This window comes from Acipenser ruthenus, chromosome 50 (assembly GCF_902713425.1).
Source record: "Acipenser ruthenus chromosome 50, fAciRut3.2 maternal haplotype, whole genome shotgun sequence".
NCBI lineage: Eukaryota > Metazoa > Chordata > Actinopteri > Acipenseriformes > Acipenseridae > Acipenser > Acipenser ruthenus.
Genome location: NC_081238.1, coordinates 3839969 through 3856848, shown reverse-complemented (window position 1 = coordinate 3856848; position 16880 = coordinate 3839969). Strand labels below are relative to the sequence as shown.

General features: G+C 43.1%; 57 non-coding genes across 57 annotated transcripts; all 57 read right to left on the bottom strand.

Moving 5' to 3' along the window:
* Positions 1–57: 57 nt before the first annotated feature.
* On the bottom strand, positions 58–139 carry trnal-aag (transfer RNA leucine (anticodon AAG)). Its single transcript has one exon. It is a non-coding gene; the product is annotated as a tRNA-Leu (tRNA).
* A 400-nt stretch (positions 140–539) lies between these two features.
* Positions 540–621, bottom strand: trnal-uag (transfer RNA leucine (anticodon UAG)). The gene has a single exon. It is a non-coding gene; the product is annotated as a tRNA-Leu (tRNA).
* Positions 622–742: 121 nt separating this feature from the next.
* trnag-ccc (transfer RNA glycine (anticodon CCC)) lies at positions 743–813 on the bottom strand. The gene has a single exon. It is a non-coding gene; the product is annotated as a tRNA-Gly (tRNA).
* A 96-nt stretch (positions 814–909) lies between these two features.
* trnal-aag (transfer RNA leucine (anticodon AAG)) lies at positions 910–991 on the bottom strand. Its single transcript has one exon. It is a non-coding gene; the product is annotated as a tRNA-Leu (tRNA).
* A 407-nt stretch (positions 992–1398) lies between these two features.
* trnal-uag (transfer RNA leucine (anticodon UAG)) lies at positions 1399–1480 on the bottom strand. Its single transcript has one exon. It is a non-coding gene; the product is annotated as a tRNA-Leu (tRNA).
* A 122-nt stretch (positions 1481–1602) lies between these two features.
* On the bottom strand, positions 1603–1673 carry trnag-ccc (transfer RNA glycine (anticodon CCC)). The gene has a single exon. It is a non-coding gene; the product is annotated as a tRNA-Gly (tRNA).
* Positions 1674–1768: 95 nt separating this feature from the next.
* trnal-aag (transfer RNA leucine (anticodon AAG)) lies at positions 1769–1850 on the bottom strand. The gene has a single exon. It is a non-coding gene; the product is annotated as a tRNA-Leu (tRNA).
* A 401-nt stretch (positions 1851–2251) lies between these two features.
* Positions 2252–2333, bottom strand: trnal-uag (transfer RNA leucine (anticodon UAG)). The gene has a single exon. It is a non-coding gene; the product is annotated as a tRNA-Leu (tRNA).
* A 119-nt stretch (positions 2334–2452) lies between these two features.
* trnag-ccc (transfer RNA glycine (anticodon CCC)) lies at positions 2453–2523 on the bottom strand. The gene has a single exon. It is a non-coding gene; the product is annotated as a tRNA-Gly (tRNA).
* Positions 2524–2618: 95 nt separating this feature from the next.
* On the bottom strand, positions 2619–2700 carry trnal-aag (transfer RNA leucine (anticodon AAG)). Its single transcript has one exon. It is a non-coding gene; the product is annotated as a tRNA-Leu (tRNA).
* A 407-nt stretch (positions 2701–3107) lies between these two features.
* trnal-uag (transfer RNA leucine (anticodon UAG)) lies at positions 3108–3189 on the bottom strand. Its single transcript has one exon. It is a non-coding gene; the product is annotated as a tRNA-Leu (tRNA).
* A 122-nt stretch (positions 3190–3311) lies between these two features.
* trnag-ccc (transfer RNA glycine (anticodon CCC)) lies at positions 3312–3382 on the bottom strand. Its single transcript has one exon. It is a non-coding gene; the product is annotated as a tRNA-Gly (tRNA).
* A 95-nt stretch (positions 3383–3477) lies between these two features.
* Positions 3478–3559, bottom strand: trnal-aag (transfer RNA leucine (anticodon AAG)). The gene has a single exon. It is a non-coding gene; the product is annotated as a tRNA-Leu (tRNA).
* Positions 3560–3963: 404 nt separating this feature from the next.
* On the bottom strand, positions 3964–4045 carry trnal-uag (transfer RNA leucine (anticodon UAG)). The gene has a single exon. It is a non-coding gene; the product is annotated as a tRNA-Leu (tRNA).
* A 122-nt stretch (positions 4046–4167) lies between these two features.
* On the bottom strand, positions 4168–4238 carry trnag-ccc (transfer RNA glycine (anticodon CCC)). Its single transcript has one exon. It is a non-coding gene; the product is annotated as a tRNA-Gly (tRNA).
* Positions 4239–4333: 95 nt separating this feature from the next.
* Positions 4334–4415, bottom strand: trnal-aag (transfer RNA leucine (anticodon AAG)). The gene has a single exon. It is a non-coding gene; the product is annotated as a tRNA-Leu (tRNA).
* A 416-nt stretch (positions 4416–4831) lies between these two features.
* trnal-uag (transfer RNA leucine (anticodon UAG)) lies at positions 4832–4913 on the bottom strand. Its single transcript has one exon. It is a non-coding gene; the product is annotated as a tRNA-Leu (tRNA).
* Positions 4914–5035: 122 nt separating this feature from the next.
* trnag-ccc (transfer RNA glycine (anticodon CCC)) lies at positions 5036–5106 on the bottom strand. Its single transcript has one exon. It is a non-coding gene; the product is annotated as a tRNA-Gly (tRNA).
* A 95-nt stretch (positions 5107–5201) lies between these two features.
* trnal-aag (transfer RNA leucine (anticodon AAG)) lies at positions 5202–5283 on the bottom strand. Its single transcript has one exon. It is a non-coding gene; the product is annotated as a tRNA-Leu (tRNA).
* A 399-nt stretch (positions 5284–5682) lies between these two features.
* Positions 5683–5764, bottom strand: trnal-uag (transfer RNA leucine (anticodon UAG)). Its single transcript has one exon. It is a non-coding gene; the product is annotated as a tRNA-Leu (tRNA).
* A 121-nt stretch (positions 5765–5885) lies between these two features.
* Positions 5886–5956, bottom strand: trnag-ccc (transfer RNA glycine (anticodon CCC)). Its single transcript has one exon. It is a non-coding gene; the product is annotated as a tRNA-Gly (tRNA).
* Positions 5957–6052: 96 nt separating this feature from the next.
* On the bottom strand, positions 6053–6134 carry trnal-aag (transfer RNA leucine (anticodon AAG)). Its single transcript has one exon. It is a non-coding gene; the product is annotated as a tRNA-Leu (tRNA).
* A 402-nt stretch (positions 6135–6536) lies between these two features.
* trnal-uag (transfer RNA leucine (anticodon UAG)) lies at positions 6537–6618 on the bottom strand. The gene has a single exon. It is a non-coding gene; the product is annotated as a tRNA-Leu (tRNA).
* Positions 6619–6740: 122 nt separating this feature from the next.
* Positions 6741–6811, bottom strand: trnag-ccc (transfer RNA glycine (anticodon CCC)). The gene has a single exon. It is a non-coding gene; the product is annotated as a tRNA-Gly (tRNA).
* Positions 6812–6906: 95 nt separating this feature from the next.
* trnal-aag (transfer RNA leucine (anticodon AAG)) lies at positions 6907–6988 on the bottom strand. Its single transcript has one exon. It is a non-coding gene; the product is annotated as a tRNA-Leu (tRNA).
* Positions 6989–7410: 422 nt separating this feature from the next.
* Positions 7411–7492, bottom strand: trnal-uag (transfer RNA leucine (anticodon UAG)). Its single transcript has one exon. It is a non-coding gene; the product is annotated as a tRNA-Leu (tRNA).
* A 121-nt stretch (positions 7493–7613) lies between these two features.
* On the bottom strand, positions 7614–7684 carry trnag-ccc (transfer RNA glycine (anticodon CCC)). Its single transcript has one exon. It is a non-coding gene; the product is annotated as a tRNA-Gly (tRNA).
* Positions 7685–7780: 96 nt separating this feature from the next.
* Positions 7781–7862, bottom strand: trnal-aag (transfer RNA leucine (anticodon AAG)). The gene has a single exon. It is a non-coding gene; the product is annotated as a tRNA-Leu (tRNA).
* Positions 7863–8281: 419 nt separating this feature from the next.
* On the bottom strand, positions 8282–8363 carry trnal-uag (transfer RNA leucine (anticodon UAG)). The gene has a single exon. It is a non-coding gene; the product is annotated as a tRNA-Leu (tRNA).
* A 122-nt stretch (positions 8364–8485) lies between these two features.
* On the bottom strand, positions 8486–8556 carry trnag-ccc (transfer RNA glycine (anticodon CCC)). Its single transcript has one exon. It is a non-coding gene; the product is annotated as a tRNA-Gly (tRNA).
* Positions 8557–8651: 95 nt separating this feature from the next.
* On the bottom strand, positions 8652–8733 carry trnal-aag (transfer RNA leucine (anticodon AAG)). The gene has a single exon. It is a non-coding gene; the product is annotated as a tRNA-Leu (tRNA).
* A 400-nt stretch (positions 8734–9133) lies between these two features.
* On the bottom strand, positions 9134–9215 carry trnal-uag (transfer RNA leucine (anticodon UAG)). The gene has a single exon. It is a non-coding gene; the product is annotated as a tRNA-Leu (tRNA).
* A 121-nt stretch (positions 9216–9336) lies between these two features.
* On the bottom strand, positions 9337–9407 carry trnag-ccc (transfer RNA glycine (anticodon CCC)). The gene has a single exon. It is a non-coding gene; the product is annotated as a tRNA-Gly (tRNA).
* A 96-nt stretch (positions 9408–9503) lies between these two features.
* On the bottom strand, positions 9504–9585 carry trnal-aag (transfer RNA leucine (anticodon AAG)). Its single transcript has one exon. It is a non-coding gene; the product is annotated as a tRNA-Leu (tRNA).
* Positions 9586–9989: 404 nt separating this feature from the next.
* Positions 9990–10071, bottom strand: trnal-uag (transfer RNA leucine (anticodon UAG)). Its single transcript has one exon. It is a non-coding gene; the product is annotated as a tRNA-Leu (tRNA).
* A 122-nt stretch (positions 10072–10193) lies between these two features.
* Positions 10194–10264, bottom strand: trnag-ccc (transfer RNA glycine (anticodon CCC)). The gene has a single exon. It is a non-coding gene; the product is annotated as a tRNA-Gly (tRNA).
* Positions 10265–10359: 95 nt separating this feature from the next.
* On the bottom strand, positions 10360–10441 carry trnal-aag (transfer RNA leucine (anticodon AAG)). The gene has a single exon. It is a non-coding gene; the product is annotated as a tRNA-Leu (tRNA).
* A 404-nt stretch (positions 10442–10845) lies between these two features.
* On the bottom strand, positions 10846–10927 carry trnal-uag (transfer RNA leucine (anticodon UAG)). The gene has a single exon. It is a non-coding gene; the product is annotated as a tRNA-Leu (tRNA).
* A 122-nt stretch (positions 10928–11049) lies between these two features.
* On the bottom strand, positions 11050–11120 carry trnag-ccc (transfer RNA glycine (anticodon CCC)). Its single transcript has one exon. It is a non-coding gene; the product is annotated as a tRNA-Gly (tRNA).
* A 95-nt stretch (positions 11121–11215) lies between these two features.
* trnal-aag (transfer RNA leucine (anticodon AAG)) lies at positions 11216–11297 on the bottom strand. The gene has a single exon. It is a non-coding gene; the product is annotated as a tRNA-Leu (tRNA).
* Positions 11298–11730: 433 nt separating this feature from the next.
* On the bottom strand, positions 11731–11812 carry trnal-uag (transfer RNA leucine (anticodon UAG)). The gene has a single exon. It is a non-coding gene; the product is annotated as a tRNA-Leu (tRNA).
* A 122-nt stretch (positions 11813–11934) lies between these two features.
* Positions 11935–12005, bottom strand: trnag-ccc (transfer RNA glycine (anticodon CCC)). Its single transcript has one exon. It is a non-coding gene; the product is annotated as a tRNA-Gly (tRNA).
* Positions 12006–12100: 95 nt separating this feature from the next.
* On the bottom strand, positions 12101–12182 carry trnal-aag (transfer RNA leucine (anticodon AAG)). The gene has a single exon. It is a non-coding gene; the product is annotated as a tRNA-Leu (tRNA).
* A 544-nt stretch (positions 12183–12726) lies between these two features.
* On the bottom strand, positions 12727–12808 carry trnal-uag (transfer RNA leucine (anticodon UAG)). The gene has a single exon. It is a non-coding gene; the product is annotated as a tRNA-Leu (tRNA).
* A 122-nt stretch (positions 12809–12930) lies between these two features.
* Positions 12931–13001, bottom strand: trnag-ccc (transfer RNA glycine (anticodon CCC)). Its single transcript has one exon. It is a non-coding gene; the product is annotated as a tRNA-Gly (tRNA).
* A 95-nt stretch (positions 13002–13096) lies between these two features.
* On the bottom strand, positions 13097–13178 carry trnal-aag (transfer RNA leucine (anticodon AAG)). The gene has a single exon. It is a non-coding gene; the product is annotated as a tRNA-Leu (tRNA).
* Positions 13179–13720: 542 nt separating this feature from the next.
* On the bottom strand, positions 13721–13802 carry trnal-uag (transfer RNA leucine (anticodon UAG)). The gene has a single exon. It is a non-coding gene; the product is annotated as a tRNA-Leu (tRNA).
* A 122-nt stretch (positions 13803–13924) lies between these two features.
* On the bottom strand, positions 13925–13995 carry trnag-ccc (transfer RNA glycine (anticodon CCC)). Its single transcript has one exon. It is a non-coding gene; the product is annotated as a tRNA-Gly (tRNA).
* Positions 13996–14090: 95 nt separating this feature from the next.
* On the bottom strand, positions 14091–14172 carry trnal-aag (transfer RNA leucine (anticodon AAG)). The gene has a single exon. It is a non-coding gene; the product is annotated as a tRNA-Leu (tRNA).
* A 556-nt stretch (positions 14173–14728) lies between these two features.
* On the bottom strand, positions 14729–14810 carry trnal-uag (transfer RNA leucine (anticodon UAG)). The gene has a single exon. It is a non-coding gene; the product is annotated as a tRNA-Leu (tRNA).
* Positions 14811–14932: 122 nt separating this feature from the next.
* On the bottom strand, positions 14933–15003 carry trnag-ccc (transfer RNA glycine (anticodon CCC)). Its single transcript has one exon. It is a non-coding gene; the product is annotated as a tRNA-Gly (tRNA).
* A 95-nt stretch (positions 15004–15098) lies between these two features.
* Positions 15099–15180, bottom strand: trnal-aag (transfer RNA leucine (anticodon AAG)). The gene has a single exon. It is a non-coding gene; the product is annotated as a tRNA-Leu (tRNA).
* A 398-nt stretch (positions 15181–15578) lies between these two features.
* trnal-uag (transfer RNA leucine (anticodon UAG)) lies at positions 15579–15660 on the bottom strand. The gene has a single exon. It is a non-coding gene; the product is annotated as a tRNA-Leu (tRNA).
* A 122-nt stretch (positions 15661–15782) lies between these two features.
* trnag-ccc (transfer RNA glycine (anticodon CCC)) lies at positions 15783–15853 on the bottom strand. Its single transcript has one exon. It is a non-coding gene; the product is annotated as a tRNA-Gly (tRNA).
* A 95-nt stretch (positions 15854–15948) lies between these two features.
* Positions 15949–16030, bottom strand: trnal-aag (transfer RNA leucine (anticodon AAG)). Its single transcript has one exon. It is a non-coding gene; the product is annotated as a tRNA-Leu (tRNA).
* Positions 16031–16586: 556 nt separating this feature from the next.
* trnal-uag (transfer RNA leucine (anticodon UAG)) lies at positions 16587–16668 on the bottom strand. Its single transcript has one exon. It is a non-coding gene; the product is annotated as a tRNA-Leu (tRNA).
* A 122-nt stretch (positions 16669–16790) lies between these two features.
* trnag-ccc (transfer RNA glycine (anticodon CCC)) lies at positions 16791–16861 on the bottom strand. Its single transcript has one exon. It is a non-coding gene; the product is annotated as a tRNA-Gly (tRNA).
* Between the last annotated feature and the right edge of the window lie 19 nt (positions 16862–16880).

The window sequence follows — 16880 nt, the reverse complement described above, 5'->3', positions numbered from 1 at the left end:
ACATTTTCTTTTACAGCAGTTCAAAAGTCCGAAGTGGGGTTAAAAAAAAAAACAATATGGCAGCGGTGGGATTTGAACCCACGCCTCCGGAGAGACTGGAGCCTTAATCCAGCGCCTTAGACCGCTCGGCCACGCTACCACAACACTTACTCTTGGCCACCCAGGTTCCAAACTATACAATGCTAGTGCAATTCAACAACAACAACAACAACTATTTTGATGTATTTGCAAAAAAAAGAAAAATGAACAGCAGTTCCAATGCTTCAGCTTTACTTACTACCACAACACTAACCCTTAGCCACCCAGGTTCCATACTATACACTGCTAGTACAATTCAACAACAACAACAACAACAACAATTATCTTGATGTATTTGTTAAAAAAAAAGAAAATTGAACAGCAGTTCAAATGCTTCAGCTTACTTCCATAGAATAGGTGTACCAAGAAACATGCCGTGGCATTTGTTACTACGTCTCTAGGGAGTCACAAGTCCTTCTGTTGCTTCTTGTGAAAAGGGGCAGGGGTGAAAAAAATCCATATGGCAGCGGTGGGATTCGAACCCACGCCTCCAGAGAGACTGGAGCCTAAATCCAGCGCCTTAGACCGCTCGGCCACACTACCGCATTGCAAGCTTTCTGCCCCCCAGGTTTCGTACTATACGCCGCTAACGCAATTCAACTACTACAATTGTAAAATTTTAACGTAATTATTGGTTTGAAAACACAAACGCTGCCTATCAGCTTGCGCCAACTGGGAATTGAACCCAGGTCACAAGAATGGGAATCTATTATGATACCACTACACCATTGGCGCTGACATGTTTGCGTGTATGCAAATATTCCATGGAACGGAACATTTTCTTTTACAGCAGTTCAAAAGTCCGAAGTGGGGTTAAAAAAAAAAACAATATGGCAGCGGTGGGATTTGAACCCACGCCTCCGGAGAGACTGGAGCCTTAATCCAGCGCCTTAGACCGCTCGGCCACGCTACCACAACACTTACTCTTGGCCACCCAGGTTCCAAACTATACAATGCTAGTGCAATTCAACAACAACAACAACAACTATTTTGATGTATTTGCAAAAAAAAGAAAAATGAACAGCAGTTCCAATGCTTCAGCTTTACTTACTACCACAACACTAACCCTTAGCCACCCAGGTTCCATACTATACACTGCTAGTACAATTCAACAACAACAACAACAACAACAACAACAATTATCTTGATGTATTTGTTAAAAAAAAAGAAAATTGAACAGCAGTTCAAATGCTTCAGCTTACTTCCATAAAATAGGTGTACCAAGAAACATGCTGTGGCATTTGTTACTACGTCTCTAGGGAGTCACAAGTCCTTCTGTTGCTTCTTGTGAAAAGGGGGCAGGGGTGAAAAAAATCCATATGGCAGCGGTGGGATTCGAACCCACACCTCCAGAGAGACTGGAGACTAAATCCAGCGCCTTAGACCGCTCGGCCACACTACCGCATTGCAAGCTTTCTGCCCCCCATGTTTCGTACTATACGCCGCTAACGCAATTCAACTACTACAATTGTAAAATTTTAACGTAATTATTGGTTTGAAAACACAAACGCTGCCTTATCAGCTTGCGCCAACTGGGAATTGAACCGAGGTCACAAGAATGGGAATCTTGTATGATACCACTACACCATTGGCGCTGACATGTTTGCGTGTATGCAAATATTCCATGGAACGGAATATTTTCTTTTACAGCAGTTCAAAAGACCGAAGTGGGGTTGAACAAAAAACAACATGGCAGCGGTGGGATTTGAACCCACGCCTCCGGAGAGACTGGAGCCTTAATCCAGCGCCTTAGACCGCTCGGCCACGCTACCACAACACTTACTCTTGGCCACCCAGGTTCCAAACTATACAATGCTAGTGCAATTCAACAACAACAACAACAACTATTTTGATGTATTTGCAAAAAAAAGAAAAATGAACAGCAGTTCCAATGCTTCAGCTTTACTTACTACCACAACACTAACCCTTAGCCACCCAGGTTCCATACTATACACTGCTAGTACAATTCAACAACAACAACAACAACAACAATTATCTTGATGTATTTGTTAAAAAAAAAGAAAATTGAACAGCAGTTCAAATGCTTCAGCTTACTTCCATAGAATAGGTGTACCAAGAAACATGCCGTGGCATTTGTTACTACGTCTCTAGGGAGTCACAAGTCCTTCTGTTGCTTCTTGTGAAAAGGGGGCAGGGGTGAAAAAAATCCATATGGCAGCGGTGGGATTCGAACCCACGCCTCCAGAGAGACTGGAGCCTAAATCCAGCGCCTTAGACCGCTCGGCCACACTACCGCATTGCAAGCTTTCGGTCCTCCAGGTTTCGTACTATACGCCGCTAACGCAATTCAACTACAATTGTAAAATTTTAACGTAATTATTGGTTTGAAAACACAAACGCTGCCTTATCAGCTTGCGCCAACTGGGAATTGAACCCAGGTCACAAGAATGGGAATCTTGTATGATACCACTACACCATTGGCGCTGACATGTTTGCGTGTATGCAAATATTCCATGGAACGGAATATTTTCTTTTACAGCAGTTCAAAAGACCGAAGTGGGGTTGAAAAAAAAACAATATGGCAGCGGTGAGATTTGAACACACGCCTCCGGAGAGACTGGAGCCTTAATCCAGCGCCTTAGACCGCTCGGCCACGCTACCACAACACTTACTCTTGGCCACCCAGGTTCCAAACTATACAATGCTAGTGCAATTCAACAACAACAACAACAACTATTTTGATGTATTTGCAAAAAAAAGAAAAATGAACAGCAGTTCCAATGCTTCAGCTTTACTTACTACCACAACACTAACCCTTAGCCACCCAGGTTCCATACTATACACTGCTAGTACAATTCAACAACAACAAAAACAACAACAACAACAATTATCTTGATGTATTTGTTAAAAAAAAAGAAAATTGAGCAGCAGTTCAAATGCTTCAGCTTACTTCCATAGAATAGGCGTACCAAGAAACATGCCGTGGCATTTGTTACTACGTCTCTAGGGAGTCACAAGTCCTTCTGTTGCTTCTTGTGAAAAGGGGGCAGGGGTGAAAAAAAACCATATGGCAGCGGTGGGATTTGAACCCACGCCTCCAGAGAGACTGGAGCCTAAATCCAGCGCCTTAGACCGCTCGGCCACACTACCGCATTGCAAGCTTTCTGCCCCCCAGGTTTCGTACTTTACGCCGCTAACGCAATTCAACTACTACAATTGTAAAATTTTAACGTAATTATTGGTTTGAAAACACAAACGCTGCCTTATCAGCTTGCGCCAACTCGGAATTGAACCGAGGTCACAAGAATGGGAATCTATTATGATACCACTACACCATTGGCGCTGACATGTTTGCGTGTATGCAAATATTCCATGGAACGGAACATTTTCTTTTACAGCAGTTCAAAAGACCGAAGTGGGGTTGAAAAAAAAACAATATGGCAGCGGTGGGATTTGAACCCACGCCTCTGGAGAGACTGGAGCCTTAATCCAGCGCCTTAGACCGCTCGGCCACGCTACCACAACACTTACTCTTGGCCACCCAGGTTCCAAACTATACAATGCTAGTGCGTTTCAACAACAACAACAACAACTATTTTGATGTATTTGCAAAAAAAAGAAAAATGAACAGCAGTTCCAATGCTTCAGCTTTACTTACTACCACAACACTAACCCTTAGCCACCCAGGTTCCATACTATACACTGCTAGTACAATTCAACAACAACAACAACAACAACAACAATTATCTTGATGTATTTGTTAAAAAAAAAGAAAATTGAACAGCAGTTCAAATGCTTCAGCTTACTTCCATAAAATAGGTGTACCAAGAAACATGCCGTGGCATTTGTTACTACGTCTCTAGGGAGTCACAAGTCCTTCTGTTGCTTCTTGTGAAAAGGGGGCAGGGGTGAAAAAAATCCATATGGCAGCGGTGGGATTCGAACCCATGCCTCCAGAGAGACTGGAGCCTAAATCCAGCGCCTTAGACCGCTCGGCCACACTACCGCATTGCAAACTTTCTGCCCCCCAGGTTTCGTACTATACGCCGCTAACGCAATTCAACTACTAAAATTGTAAAATTTTAACGTAATTATTGGTTTGAAAACACAAACGCTGCCTTATCAGCTTGCGCCAACTGGGAATTGAACCCAGGTCACAAGAATGGGAATCTTGTATGATACCACTACACCATTGGCGCTGACATGTTTGCGTGTATGCAAATATTCCATGGAACGGAATATTTTCTTTTACAGCAGTTCAAAAGACCGAAGTGGGGTTGAAAATAAAACAATATGGCAGCGGTGGGATTTGAACCCACGCCTCCGGAGAGACTGGAGCCTTAATCCAGCGCCTTAGACCGCTCGGCCACGCTACCACAACACTTACTCTTGGCCACCCAGGTTCCAAACTATACAATGCTAGTGCAATTCAACAACAACAACAACAACAACAACTATTTTGATGTATTTGCAAAAAAAAGAAAAATGAACAGCAGTTCCAATGCTTCAGCTTTACTTACTACCACAACACTAACCCTTAGCCACCCAGGTTCCATACTATACACTGCTAGTACAATTCAACAACAACAACAAGAACAACAACAACAACAATTATCTTGATGTATTTGTTAAAAAAAAAGAAAATTGAACAGCAGTTCAAATGCTTCAGCTTACTTCCATAGAATAGGTGTACCAAGAAACATGCCGTGGCATTTGTTACTACGTCTCTAGGGAGTCACAAGTCCTTCTGTTGCTTCTTGTGAAAAGGGGGCAGGGGTGAAAAAAATCCATATGGCAGCGGTGGGATTCGAACCCACGCCTCCAGAGAGACTGGAGCCTAAATCCAGCGCCTTAGACCGCTCGGCCACACTACCGCATTGCAAGCTTTCTGCCCCCCAGGTTTCGTACTATACGCCGCTAACGCAATTCAACTACTACAATTGTAAAATTTTAACGTAATTATTGGTTTGAAAACACAAACGCTGCCTTATCAGCTTGCGCCAACTGGGAATTGAACCGAGGTCACAAGAATGGGAATCTTGTATGATACCACTACACCATTGGCGCTGACATGTTTGCGTGTATGCAAATATTCCATGGAACGGAATATTTTCTTTTACAGCAGTTCAAAAGACCGAAGTGGGGTTGAAAAAAAAACAACATGGCAGCGGTTGGATTTGAACCCACGCCTCCGGAGAGACTGGAGCCTTAATCCAGCGCCTTAGACCGCTCGGCCACGCTACCACAACACTTACTCTTGGCCACCCAGGTTCCAAACTATACAATGCTAGTGCAATTCAACAACAACAACAACAACTATTTTGATGTATGCAAAAAAAAGAAAAATGAACAGCAGTTCCAATGCTTCAGCTTTACTTACTACCACAACACTAACCCTTAGCCACCCAGGTTCCATACTATACACTGCTAGTACAATTCAACAACAACAACAACAACAACAATTATCTTGATGTATTTGTTAAAAAAAAAGAAAATTGAACAGCAGTTCAAATGCTTCAGCTTACTTCCATAGAATAGGTGTACCAAGAAACATGCCGTGGCATTTGTTACTACGTCTCTAGGGAGTCACAAGTCCTTCTGTTGCTTCTTGTGAAAAGGGGGCAGGGGTGAAAAAAATCCATATGGCAGCGGTGGGATTCGAACCCACGCCTCCAGAGAGACTGGAGCCTAAATCCAGCGCCTTAGACCGCTCGGCCACACTACCGCATTGCAAGCTTTCTGCCCCCCAGGTTTCGTACTATACGCCGCTAACGCAATTCAACTACTACAATTGTAAAATTTTAACGTAATTATTGGTTTGAAAACACAAACGCTGCCTATCAGCTTGCGCCAACTGGGAATTGAACCCAGGTCACAAGAATGGGAATCTATTATGATACCACTACACCATTGGCGCTGACATGTTTGCGTGTATGCAAATATTCCATGGAACGGAACATTTTCTTTTACAGCAGTTCAAAAGTCCGAAGTGGGGTTAAAAAAAAAAACAATATGGCAGCGGTGGGATTTGAACCCACGCCTCCGGAGAGACTGGAGCCTTAATCCAGCGCCTTAGACCGCTCGGCCACGCTACCACAACACTTACTCTTGGCCACCCAGGTTCCAAACTATACAATGCTAGTGCAATTCAACAACAACAACAACAACTATTTTGATGTATTTGCAAAAAAAAGAAAAATGAACAGCAGTTCCAATGCTTCAGCTTTACTTACTACCACAACACTAACCCTTAGCCACCCAGGTTCCATACTATACACTGCTAGTACAATTCAACAACAACAACAACAACAACAACAATTATCGATGTATTTGTTAAAAAAAAAGAAAATTGAACAGCAGTTCAAATGCTTCAGCTTACTTCCATAAAATAGGTGTACCAAGAAACATGCCGTGGCATTTGTTACTACGTCTCTAGGGAGTCACAAGTCCTTCTGTTGCTTCTTGTGAAAAGGGGGCAGGGGTGAAAAAAATCCATATGGCAGCGGTGGGATTCGAACCCATGCCTCCAGAGAGACTGGAGCCTAAATCCAGCGCCTTAGACCGCTCGGCCACACTACCGCATTGCAAACTTTCTGCCCCCCAGGTTTCGTACTATACGCCGCTAACGCAATTCAACTACTAAAATTGTAAAATTTTAACGTAATTATTGGTTTGAAAACACAAACGCTGCCTTATCAGCTTGCGCCAACTGGGAATTGAACCCAGGTCACAAGAATGGGAATCTTGTATGATACCACTACACCATTGGCGCTGACATGTTTGCGTGTATGCAAATATTCCATGGAACGGAATATTTTCTTTTACAGCAGTTCAAAAGACCGAAGTGGGGTTGAAAATAAAACAATATGGCAGCGGTGGGATTTGAACCCACGCCTCCGGAGAGACTGGAGCCTTAATCCAGCGCCTTAGACCGCTCGGCCACGCTACCACAACACTTACTCTTGGCCACCCAGGTTCCAAACTATACAATGCTAGTGCAATTCAACAACAACAACAACAACAACAACAACTATTTTGATGTATTTGCAAAAAAAAGAAAAATGAACAGCAGTTCCAATGCTTCAGCTTTACTTACTACCACAACACTAACCCTTAGCCACCCAGGTTCCATACTATACACTGCTAGTACAATTCAACAACAACAACAACAACAACAACAACAACAACAATTATCTTGATGTATTTGTTAAAAAAAAAGAAAATTGAACAGCAGTTCAAATGCTTCAGCTTACTTCCATAGAATAGGTGTACCAAGAAACATGCCGTGGCATTTGTTACTACGTCTCTAGGGAGTCACAAGTCCTTCTGTTGCTTCTTGTGAAAAGGGGGCAGGGGTGAAAAAAATCCATATGGCAGCGGTGGGATTCGAACCCACGCCTCCAGAGAGACTGGAGACTAAATCCAGCGCCTTAGACCGCTCGGCCACACTACCGCATTGCAAGCTTTCTGCCCCCCAGGTTTCGTACTATACGCCGCTAACGCAATTCAACTACTACAATTGTAAAATTTTAACGTAATTATTGGTTTGAAAACACAAACGCTGCCTATCAGCTTGCGCCAACTGGGAATTGAACCCAGGTCACAAGAATGGGAATCTATTATGATACCACTACACCATTGGCGCTGACATGTTTGCGTGTATGCAAATATTCCATGGAACGGAACATTTTCTTTTACAGCAGTTCAAAAGTCCGAAGTGGGGTTAAAAAAAAAAACAATATGGCAGCGGTGGGATTTGAACCCACGCCTCCGGAGAGACTGGAGCCTTAATCCAGCGCCTTAGACCGCTCGGCCACGCTACCACAACACTTACTCTTGGCCACCCAGGTTCCAAACTATACAATGCTAGTGCAATTCAACAACAACAACAACAACAACAACAACTATTTTGATGTATTTGCAAAAAAAAGAAAAATGAACAGCAGTTCCAATGCTTCAGCTTTACTTACTACCACAACACTAACCCTTAGCCACCCAGGTTCCATACTATACACTGCTAGTACAATTCAACAACAACAACAAGAACAACAACAACAACAATTATCTTGATGTATTTGTTAAAAAAAAAGAAAATTGAACAGCAGTTCAAATGCTTCAGCTTACTTCCATAGAATAGGTGTACCAAGAAACATGCCGTGGCATTTGTTACTACGTCTCTAGGGAGTCACAAGTCCTTCTGTTGCTTCTTGTGAAAAGGGGGCAGGGGTGAAAAAAATCCATATGGCAGCGGTGGGATTCGAACCCACGCCTCCAGAGAGACTGGAGCCTAAATCCAGTGCCTTAGACCGCTCGGCCACACTACCGCATTGCAAGCTTTCTGCCCCCCAGGTTTCGTACTATACGCCGCTAACGCAATTCAACTACTACAATTGTAAAATTTTAACGTAATTATTGGTTTGAAAACACAAACGCTGCCTTATCAGCTTGCGCCAACTGGGAATTGAACCGAGGTCACAAGAATGGGAATCTTGTATGATACCACTACACCATTGGCGCTGACATGTTTGCGTGTATGCAAATATTCCATGGAACGGAATATTTTCTTTTACAGCAGTTCAAAAGACCGAAGTGGGGTTGAAAAAAAAACAACATGGCAGCGGTGGGATTTGAACCCACGCCTCCGGAGAGACTGGAGCCTTAATCCAGCGCCTTAGACCGCTCGGCCACGCTACCACAACACTTACTCTTGGCCACCCAGGTTCCAAACTATACAATGCTAGTGCAATTCAACAACAACAACAACAACTATTTTGATGTATTTGCAAAAAAAAGAAAAATGAACAGCAGTTCCAATGCTTCAGCTTTACTTACTACCACAACACTAACCCTTAGCCACCCAGGTTCCATACTATACACTGCTAGTACAATTCAACAACAACAACAACAACAACAATTATCTTGATGTATTTGTTAAAAAAAAGAAAATTGAACAGCAGTTCAAATGCTTCAGCTTACTTCCATAGAATAGGTGTACCAAGAAACATGCCGTGGCATTTGTTACTACGTCTCTAGGGAGTCACAAGTCCTTCTGTTGCTTCTTGTGAAAAGGGGGCAGGGGTGAAAAAAATCCATATGGCAGCGGTGGGATTCGAACCCACGCCTCCAGAGAGACTGGAGCCTAAATCCAGCGCCTTAGACCGCTCGGCCACACTACCGCATTGCAAGCTTTCTGCCCACCAGGTTTCGTACTATACGCCGCTAACGCAATTCAACTACTACAATTGTAAAATTTTAACGTAATTATTGGTTTGAAAACACAAACGCTGCCTATCAGCTTGCGCCAACTGGGAATTGAACCCAGGTCACAAGAATGGGAATCTATTATGATACCACTACACCATTGGCGCTGACATGTTTGCGTGTATGCAAATATTCCATGGAACGGAACATTTTCTTTTACAGCAGTTCAAAAGTCCGAAGTGGGGTTAAAAAAAAAAACAATATGGCAGCGGTGGGATTTGAACCCACGCCTCCGGAGAGACTGGAGCCTTAATCCAGCGCCTTAGACCGCTCGGCCACGCTACCACAACACTTACTCTTGGCCACCCAGGTTCCAAACTATACAATGCTAGTGCAATTCAACAACAACAACAACAACTATTTTGATGTATTTGCAAAAAAAAGAAAAATGAACAGCAGTTCCAATGCTTCAGCTTTACTTACTACCACAACACTAACCCTTAGCCACCCAGGTTCCATACTATACACTGCTAGTACAATTCAACAACAACAACAACAACAACAACAATTATCTTGATGTATTTGTTAAAAAAAAAGAAAATTGAACAGCAGTTCAAATGCTTCAGCTTACTTCCATAGAATAGGTGTACCAAGAAACATGCCGTGGCATTTGTTACTACGTCTCTAGGGAGTCACAAGTCCTTCTGTTGCTTCTTGTGAAAAGGGGGCAGGGGTGAAAAAAATTCATATGGCAGCGGTGGGATTCGAACCCACGCCTCCAGAGAGACTGGAGCCTAAATCCAGCGCCTTAGACCGCTCGGCCAAACTACCGCATTGCAAGCTTTCTGCCCCCCAGGTTTCGTACTATACGCCGCTAACGCAATTCAACTACTACAATTGTAAAATTTTAACGTAATTATTGGTTTGAAAACACAAACGCTGCCTTATCAGCTTGCGCCAACTGGGAATTGAACCCAGGTCACAAGAATGGGAATCTTGTATGATACCACTACACCATTGGCGCTGACATGTTTGCGTGTATGCAAATATTCCATGGAACGGAATATTTTCTTTTACAGCAGTTCAAAAGACCGAAGTGGGGTTGAAAAAAAAACAATATGGCAGCGGTGGGATTTGAACCCACGCCTCCGGAGAGACCGGAGCCTTAATCCAGCGCCTTAGACCGCTCGGCCACGCTACCACAACACTTACTCTTGGCCACCCAGGTTCCAAACTATACAATGCTAGTGCAATTCAACAACAACAACAACAACTATTTTGATGTATTTGCAAAAAAAAGAAAAATGAACAGCAGTTCCAATGCTTCAGCTTTACTTACTACCACAACACTAACCCTTAGCCACCCAGGTTCCATACTATACACTGCTAGTACAATTCAACAACAACAACAACAACAACAACAATTATCTTGATGTATTTGTTAAAAAAAAAGAAAATTGAACAGCAGTTCAAATGCTTCAGCTTACTTCCATAGAATAGGTGTACCAAGAAACATGCCGTGGCATTTGTTACTACGTCTCTAGGGAGTCACAAGTCCTTCTGTTGCTTCTTGTGAAAAGGGGGCAGGGGTGAAAAAAATCCATATGGCAGCGGTGGGATTCGAACCCACGCCTCCAGAGAGACTGGAGCCTAAATCCAGCGCCTTAGACCGCTCGGCCACACTACCGCATTGCAAGCGTTCTGCCCCCCAGGTTTCGTACTATACGCCGCTAACGCAATTCAACTACTACAATTGTAAAATTTTAACGTAATTATTGGTTTGAAAACACAAACGCTGCCTTATCAGCTTGCGCCAACTGGGAATTGAACCCAGGTCACAAGAATGGGAATCTTGTATGATACCACTACACCATTGGCGCTGACATGTTTGCGTGTATGCAAATATTCCATGGAACGGAATATTTTCTTTTACAGCAGTTCAAAAGACCGAAGTGGGGTTGAAAAAAAAACAATATGGCAGCGGTGGGATTTGAACCCACGCCTCCGGAGAGACTGGAGCCTTAATCCAGCGCCTTAGACCGCTCGGCCACGCTACCACAACACTTACACTTGGCCACCCAGGTTCCAAACTATACAATGCTAGTGCAATTCAACAACAACAACAACAACAACAAGAACAACAACAACAACAACTATTTTGATGTATTTGCAAAAAAAAGAAAAATGAACAGCAGTTCCAATGCTTCAGCTTTACTTACTACCACAACACTAACCCTTAGCCACCCAGGTTCCATACTATACACTGCTAGTACAATTCAACAACAACAAAACAACAACAACAACAACAATTATCTTGATGTATTTGTTAAAAAAAAAGAAAATTGAACAGCAGTTCAAATGCTTCAGCTTACTTCCATAGAATAGGTGTACCAAGAAACATGCCGTGGCATTTGTTACTACGTCTCTAGGGAGTCACAAGTCCTTCTGTTGCTTCTTGTGAAAAGGGGGCAGGGGTGAAAAAAATCCATATGGCAGCGGTGGGATTCGAACCCACGCCTCCAGAGAGACTGGAGCCTAAATCCAGCGCCTTAGACCGCTCGGCCACACTACCGCATTGCAAGCTTTCTGCCCCCCAGGTTTCGTACTATACGCCGCTAACGCAATTCAACTACTACAATTGTAAAATTTTAACGTAATTATTGGTTTGAAAACACAAACGCTGCCTTATCAGCTTGCGCCAACTGGGAATTGAACCCAGGTCACAAGAATGGGAATCTTGTATGATACCACTACACCATTGGCGCTGACATGTTTGCGTGTATGCAAATATTCCATGGAACGGAATATTTTCTTTTACAGCAGTTAAAAAGACCGAAGTGGGGTTGAAAAAAAAACAATATGGCAGCGGTGGGATTTGAACCCACGCCTCCGGAGAGACTGGAGCCTTAATCCAGCGCCTTAGACCGCTCGGCCACGCTACCACAACACTTACTCTTGGCCACCCAGGTTCCAAACTATACAATGCTAGTGCAATTCAACAACAACAACAACAACAACAACTATTTTGATGTATTTGCAAAAAAAAGAAAAATGAACAGCAGTTCCAATGCTTCAGCTTTACTTACTACCACAACACTAACCCTTAGCCACCCAGGTTCCATACTATACACTGCTAGTACAATTCAACAACAACAACAACAATTATCTTGATGTATTTGCAAAAAAAAGAAAAATGAACAGCAGTTCCAATGCTTCAGCTTTACTTACTACCACAACACTAACCCTTAGCCACCCAGGTTCCATACTATACACTGCTAGTACAATTCAACAACAACAACAACAATTATCTTGATGTATTTGTTAAAAAAAAAAGAAAATTGAACAGCAGTTCAAATGCTTCAGCTTACTTCCATAGAATAGGTGTACCAAGAAACATGCCGTGGCATTTGTTACTACGTTTCTAGGGAGTCACAAGTCCTTCTGTTGCTTCTTGTGAAAAGGGGGCAGGGGTGAAAAAAATCCATATGGCAGCGGTGGGATTCGAACCCACGCCTCCAGAGAGACTGGAGCCTAAATCCAGCGCCTTAGACCGCTCGGCCACACTACCGCATTGCAAGCTTTCTGCCCCCCAGGTTTCGTACTATACGCCGCTAACGCAATTCAACTACTACAATTGTAAAATTTTAACGTAATTATTGGTTTGAAAACACAAACGCTGCCTTATCAGCTTGCGCCAACTGGGAATTGAACCCAGGTCACAAGAATGGGAATCTTGTATGATACCACTACACCATTGGCGCTGACATGTTTGCGTGTATGCAAATATTCCATGGAACGGAATATTTTCTTTTACAGCAGTTCAAAAGACCGAAGTGGGGTTGAAAAAAAAACAATATGGCAGCGGTGGGATTTGAACCCACGCCTCCGGAGAGACTGGAGCCTTAATCCAGCGCCTTAGACCGCTCGGCCACGCTACCACAACACTTACTCTTGGCCACCCAGGTTCCAAACTATACAATGCTAGTGCAATTCAACAACAACAACAACAACTATTTTGATGTATTTGCAAAAAAAAGAAAAATGAACAGCAGTTCCAATGCATCAGCTTTACTTACTACCACAACACTAACCCTTAGCCACCCAGGTTCCATACTATACACTGCTAGTACAATTCAACAACAACAACAACAACAACAACAACAATTATCTTGATGTATTTGCAGAAAAATGAACAGCAGTTCCAATGCTTCAGCTTTACTTACTACCACAACACTAACCCTTAGCCACCCAGGTTCCAAACTATACACTGCTAGTACAATTCAACAACAACAACAACAATTATCTTGATGTATTTGTTAAAAAAAAAGAAAATTGAACAGCAGTTCAAATGCTTCAGCTTACTTCCATAGAATAGGTGTACCAAGAAACATGCCGTGGCATTTGTTACTACGTCTCTAGGGAGTCACAAGTCCTTCTGTTGCTTCTTGTGAAAAGGGGGCAGGGGTGAAAAAAATCCATATGGCAGCGGTGGGATTCGAACCCACGCCTCCAGAGAGACTGGAGCCTAAATCCAGCGCCTTAGACCGCTCGGCCACACTACCGCATTGCAAGCTTTCTGCCCCCCAGGTTTCGTACTATACGCCGCTAACGCAATTCAACTACTACAATTGTAAAATTTTAACGTAATTATTGGTTTGAAAACACAAACGCTGCCTTATCAGCTTGCGCCAACTGGGAATTGAACCCAGGTCACAAGAATGGGAATCTTGTATGATACCACTACACCATTGGCGCTGACATGTTTGCGTGTATGCAAATATTCCATGGAACGGAATATTTTCTTTTACAGCAGTTCAAAAGACCGAAGTGGGGTTGAAAAAAAAACAATATGGCAGCGGTGGGATTTGAACCCACGCCTCCGGAGAGACTGGAGCCTTAATCCAGCGCCTTAGAGCCCTCGGCCACGCTACCACAACACTTACTCTTGGCCACCCAGGTTCCAAACTATACAATGCTAGTGCAATTCAACAACAACAACAACAACAACAACAACTATTTTGATGTATTTGCAAAAAAAAGAAAAATGAACAGCAGTTCCAATGCTTCAGCTTTACTTACTACCACAACACTAACCCTTAGCCACCCAGGTTCCATACTATACACTGCTAGTACAATTCAACAACAACAACAACAACAACAACAATTATCTTGATGTATTTGCAAAAAAAAAGAAAAATGAACAGCAGTTCCAATGCTTCAGCTTTACTTACTACCACAACACTAACCCTTAGCCACCCAGGTTCCATACTATACACTGCTAGTACAATTCAACAACAACAACAACAATTATCTTGATGTATTTGTTAAAAAAAAAGAAAATTGAACAGCAGTTCAAATGCTTCAGCTTACTTCCATAGAATAGGTGTACCAAGAAACATGCCGTGGCATTTGTTACTACGTCTCTAGGGAGTCACAAGTCCTTCTGTTGCTTCTTGTGAAAAGGGGGCAGGGGTGAAAAAAATCCATATGGCAGCGGTGGGATTCGAACCCACGCCTCCAGAGAGACTGGAGCCTAAATCCAGCGCCTTAGACCGCTCGGCCACACTACCGCATTGCAAGCTTTCTGCCCCCCAGGTTTCGTACTATACGCCGCTAACGCAATTCAACTACTACAATTGTAAAATTTTAACGTAATCATTGGTTTGAAAACACAAACGCTGCCTTATCAGCTTGCGCCAACTGGGAATTGAACCCAGGTCACAAGAATGGGAATCTTGTATGATACCACTACACCATTGGCGCTGACATGTTTGCGTGTATGCAAATATTCCATGGAACGGAATATTTTCTTTTACAGCAGTTCAAAAGACCGAAGTGGGGTTGAAAAAAAAACAATATGGCAGCGGTGGGATTTGAACCCACGCCTCCGGAGAGACTGGAGCCTTAATCCAGCGCCTTAGACCGCTCGGCCACGCTACCACAACACTTACTCTTGGCCACCCAGGTACCAAACTATACAATGCTAGTGCAATTCAACAACAACAACAACTATTTTGATGTATTTGCAAAAAAAAGAAAAATGAACAGCAGTTCCAATGCTTCAGCTTTACTTACTACCACAACACTAACCCTTAGCCACCCAGGTTCCATACTATACACTGCTAGTACAATTCAACAACAACAACAACAACAACAATTATCTTGATGTATTTGTTAAAAAAAAAGAAAATTGAACAGCAGTTCAAATGCTTCAGCTTACTTCCATAGAATAGGTGTACCAAGAAACATGCCGTGGCATTTGTTACTACGTCTCTAGGGAGTCACAAGTCCTTCTGTTGCTTCTTGTGAAAAGGGGGCAGGGGTGAAAAAAATTCATATGGCAGCGGTGGGATTCGAACCCACGCCTCCAGAGAGACTGGAGCCTAAATCCAGCGCCTTAGACCGCTCGGCCACACTACCGCATTGCAAGCTTTCTGCCCCCCAGGTTTCGTACTATACGCCGCTAACGCAATTCAACTACTACAATTGTAAAATTTTAACGTAATTATTGGTTTGAAAACACAAACGCTGCCTTATCAGCTTGCGCCAACTGGGAATTGAACCCAGGTCACAAGAATGGGAATCTTGTATGATACCACTACACCATTGGCGCTGACATGTTTGCGTGTATGCAAATATTCCATGGAACGGAATATTTTCTTTTACAGCAGTTCAAAAGACCGAAGTGGGGTTGAAAAAAAAACAATATGGCAGCGGTGGGATTTGAACCCACGCCTCCGGAGAGACTGGAGCCTTAATCCAGCGCCTTAGACCGCTCGGCCACGCTACCACAACACTTACTCTTGGCCACCCAGGTTCCAAACTATACAATGCTAGTGCAATTCAACAACAACAACAACAACAACAACAACTATTTTGATGTATTTGCAAAAAAAAGAAAAATGAACAGCAGTTCCAATGCTTCAGCTTTACTTACTACCACAACACTAACCCTTAGCCACCCAGGTTCCATACTATACACTGCTAGTACAATTCAACAACAACAACAACAACAACAACAATTATCTTGATGTATTTGCAAAAAAAAAGAAAAATGAACAGCAGTTCCAATGCTTCAGCTTTACTTACTACCACAACACTAACCCTTAGCCACCCAGGTTCCATACTATACACTGCTAGTACAATTCAACAACAACAACAACAATTATCTTGATGTATTTGTTAAAAAAAAAGAAAATTGAACAGCAGTTCAAATGCTTCAGCTTACTTCCATAGAATAGGTGTACCAAGAAACATGCCGTGGCATTTGTTACTACGTCTCTAGGGAGTCACAAGTCCTTCTGTTGCTTCTTGTGAAAAGGGGGCAGGGGTGAAAAAAATCCATATGGCAGCGGTGGGATTCGAACCCACGCCTCCAGAGAGACTGGAGCCTAAATCCAGCGCCTTAGACCGCTCGGCCACACTACCGCATTGCAAGCTTTCTGCCCCCCAGGTTTCGTACTATACGCCGCTAACGCAATTCAACTACTACAATTGTAAAATTTTAACGTAATCATTGGTTTGAAAACACAAACGCTGCCTTATCAGCTTGCGCCAACTGGGAATTGAACCCAGGTCACAAGAATGGGAATCTTGTATGATACCACTACACCATTGGCGCTGACATGTTTGCGTGTATG